Here is a 3,187-nt window from a genome sequence, read left to right as displayed (position 1 = left end):
GGGGTCCAGGTGGGGGTAATGAGTCATCAGGTAGAAAAGCAGCACTAGTCTAGACTTTACAGTGTTACATGTGAATAGCTCTGCTGTAGAGGGTTACAAAATACTGGCCCCCAAGTTTTCCACAAACCCCAGTTAGATTATTCCAGGAAATCYGTTGGTCGTCCTACCAGGATTTCTGTAAAGGTTGGGAAAGTTACTGGAATGTTGCAACCCTAACTGTGCTGTGTGTAATGGCAGTTGTGTATCTATATGTTGAACTCCAGCTATATCTGTAACTGGCCTTTTTGTATTCTACTTCTGCTCTGTTTTGTTGCTCCAAATAAAACGTGTCAATTTGTGAATTATCTCCTCTGTGTGTGTGTGTGGGCAGTGAACACAGGGGTAGTGAACCATACATCGTCTAGAGTTGGGTCTATCATGAGTACAGGCGTGGGCCAGGGTGAGTGAGTGTGTCGCCATAGTTACAGAGCTACAGCTGTTTACTGTTGCTAATGTCGTAGTCTTGTCTTCAGTTCGTGGATGGTCTGACATTGTTTTACTGTTTGTTTTATTTGAGATATAAAGTGTTTCTTAGTCCAGGACTAGGCTTAATCTGGGTCTGGGAAACTGCCCCCAGCTGCTCTTTGAAGACCCCAATTCACTTCCTGTTTCTCTCTTCCTCAGGAGTGGCAACTGGCCAATCGGGGCCCGGCAACAGTCCTCAATACCCAATCAACAACAGCCAGTTCACCATGGGCGGGCCTTCCATCTCCATGTCGTCTCCCATGGCGATGCCTAGCAACACTATGCACTACGGGAGCTAAGACCTACCAACCRTCCATAGCTCCCCTCCTCTCCCCTCCTTCCTCCCCTTCTCTGGACCTCCAACAGCTGGAAACCAAACTGGACTGATAATATGGACGTCCCTCTCCTCCCGTCCTCCCTCCGTTCTCTGGGTCCTGATCTCTCAGGCCCAGTCCAGAATCAACTAGACGCTGAAACGATTGGATAGGTTTAGGGTTGTCAAATGTCCAGATTTTCCAGAAATTCTGGTTGGAGGATTTCTGAATTCCTACTTATTCCGTCTGGATTGCAACCGTTGATAGGTTTAAGTAATGTTGCCTAAACATATCCTCTTGTCTCAACACCATTCTGAGGCAGACTGAAAGGTGTGTGCTTGTAACCATTATGTTTAATGTATCCACAGCCCACATAGAAACATTTAGAAGGATCTTATGTACTTACTGTGGCTATAGGGGTTTAGAAACGTACACACACAGTTCTATTATACACACACACACACACACACACACAGTTGTATTATACACACACACACACACAGAGCCTCCTGCAGGACAGAAATGACTTTGAGCTTCTGTGAAGTTTTACCAATCACTTCCCTCTTCCCCAGCCCGTCGCTTTTGACCCAACGTCCGATCAATAAATTCTTGAATCCTAACCTTTTTCCAAGGTTACCTTTTTCAACCGACCAAGCAAAGCAAACAGTCTTGAGTGTCTAACCAAACCGGCAGCTGCGAGGGAGAGAGGGTGATCCAGGTTTTAGCCAATCGGGACAGAAGATTGTCTCTGTAGGGTTGAGTTTGGCCAGGTTTTAGCCAATCAGGACAGGAGATTGTCTCTGTAGGGTGGTGTCTGTAGCCGCTGTAGACTAGCCAGGGGTTCTGTTCTGTAGGGTGGGGTCTGTAGATTAGCCAGGGGTTCTGTAGGGTGGGGTCTGTAGACTAGCCAGGGGTAAGAGTAAGGGGGACTGAGTCTTTACTCAGGGATGGGTAACTCCCAAACAGAAGATGTAAGGAGGGACTGAGTCTTATCTCAGGATGGGTAACTCCCAAACAGAAGATGTAAGGGGGACTGAGTCTTTACTCAGGATGGGTAACTCAAACCAGGAAGATGTAAGGGGGACTGAGTCTTATCTCAGGGATGGTAACTCCCAAACAGAAGATGTAAGGACTGAGTCTTCTTAGCTTCAGAGATGGGGTGAACTCCCAGTCCTCTGGGCGCCTTTGATTAGTGTCACACACTTTTCCTCCAGCCCGTTACTACACACCGAACTCCAGCAATCAACCCAATACCTGATCTTCAGTTGGAATGACAATTTATATAAAACACAACATGACACAATTCAAATATTTTCCTGCGGGTTACAGGTTCAAGAAGGAAATCAGTCAATTGAAGGAAAGAAAATGTGTCCCTAATTGATGGATTTCACACGACTAGGCAAGGGTGGTATAGGCCCACACTTGGGAGTCAGGCCAAGCAAAAAACGAATGAGTTCGCCCCACAAAGGGCTTTATTACTGACAGAAATACTCTCAGCACCACCCCTCAGACGATCCCGCAGGTGAGAAACCGGATATGGATGTCCTTGGGCTGGCATGGTTACACGTGGTCTGCGGTTGTGAGGCCAGTTGGACGTACTGCCAAATTCTATAAAATTATGTTGGATGTGGCTTATGTAGAGAAATTAAACATTAAATTATCTGGCAACCAGCTTTGGTGGACATTCCTGCAGTCAGCATGTCAATTGCACGCTCCATCAACTGAGACATCGTGGGCATTGTGTTTATATTTTTGAGCTGCCTTTTATTGTCCCCAGCACAAGGTGCACCTGTGTAAACAATCATGCTGTTTAATCAGCTTCTTTTTATATTCCTAACGTCAGGTAGATTAGCAAATGAGAAAATGCTCACTAACAGGGATGTAAAACAAATTTGTGCACAAAATGTGGAATAATTTTTTGTGCGTATGGAAAATTGCTGGGATCTTTTATTCAGCTGATGCAACATGGGACCAACACTCACATGATGTGTCTGCAAGGAGACTGCCAGTGTCCCAAATGGCACCCTATATAGCATACTTACTGTTGACCAGAGCCACACGGACCTTAATCAAATGAGTAGACTGGGGGAATATGGAGCCATTTGGGATATCCTAGGAGGTTGCACGACGTCTCTCACAGTTCCCCATAAACACTTGTTAAAACAGCTAAAACATTACACCTTAAACAACAGGGGGCCATATTCAGTAAGTGACATGACTCCTGTTTTAACATGACAGAGAAATTGCTGCACTATTATTATATATCTGCAGCGATGCACCGCTACAAACAGAACCCTGGCTAGTCTACAGACCCCACCCTACAGAACAGAACCCCTGACTAGTCGACAGAACCCCTGGCTAGTCTACAG

The 3,187-nt window shown here is 45.8% G+C and overlaps 1 long non-coding RNA gene across 1 annotated transcript; it reads left to right on the top strand.

Moving 5' to 3' along the window:
• Positions 1 to 6: 6 nt before the first annotated feature.
• Positions 7 to 1,733, top strand: LOC139025938 (uncharacterized). Its single transcript, XR_011477626.1, has 3 exons — positions 7 to 439; positions 664 to 1,643; positions 1,692 to 1,733. It is a non-coding gene; the product is annotated as an uncharacterized lncRNA (long non-coding RNA).
• The last annotated feature ends 1,454 nt before the right edge of the window (positions 1,734 to 3,187 follow it).

This window comes from Salvelinus sp. IW2-2015, unplaced genomic scaffold (genome assembly GCF_002910315.2).
Source record: "Salvelinus sp. IW2-2015 unplaced genomic scaffold, ASM291031v2 Un_scaffold3600, whole genome shotgun sequence".
Taxonomy (NCBI): domain Eukaryota; kingdom Metazoa; phylum Chordata; class Actinopteri; order Salmoniformes; family Salmonidae; genus Salvelinus; species Salvelinus sp. IW2-2015.
Note: the sequence above shows the minus strand (reverse complement) of the source record. Positions and strands in the feature narration are given on the sequence as shown.